The following is a 235-nucleotide window of genomic DNA, read 5'->3' on the forward strand; positions in this document are numbered from 1 at the left end:
TTAATATAATTAGTTATAATTATTAAATTAATAAAGAAATAAGAAAATCGAAATTTAAATTGGTAATGTACATTAGAAAAAAAGTCCTTTAAATGAAAGAAATATATTTTAATGAAAGAAATATAATATATTTACATATATTATTGTTTTAAATAATATTTTTTAAAAGTTTCTCTCAAAATTTAGTAATACGATTTGTTTAATTTAGATTTTCTGGGATTTTTTAATTTTTTTT

The sequence above is a fragment of the Odontomachus brunneus genome, unplaced genomic scaffold (assembly GCF_010583005.1).
Source record: "Odontomachus brunneus isolate Ranch 3 - 2012 unplaced genomic scaffold, Obru_v1 Obru_scaffold_116, whole genome shotgun sequence".
Classification (NCBI taxonomy): Eukaryota; Metazoa; Arthropoda; class Insecta; order Hymenoptera; family Formicidae; genus Odontomachus; species Odontomachus brunneus.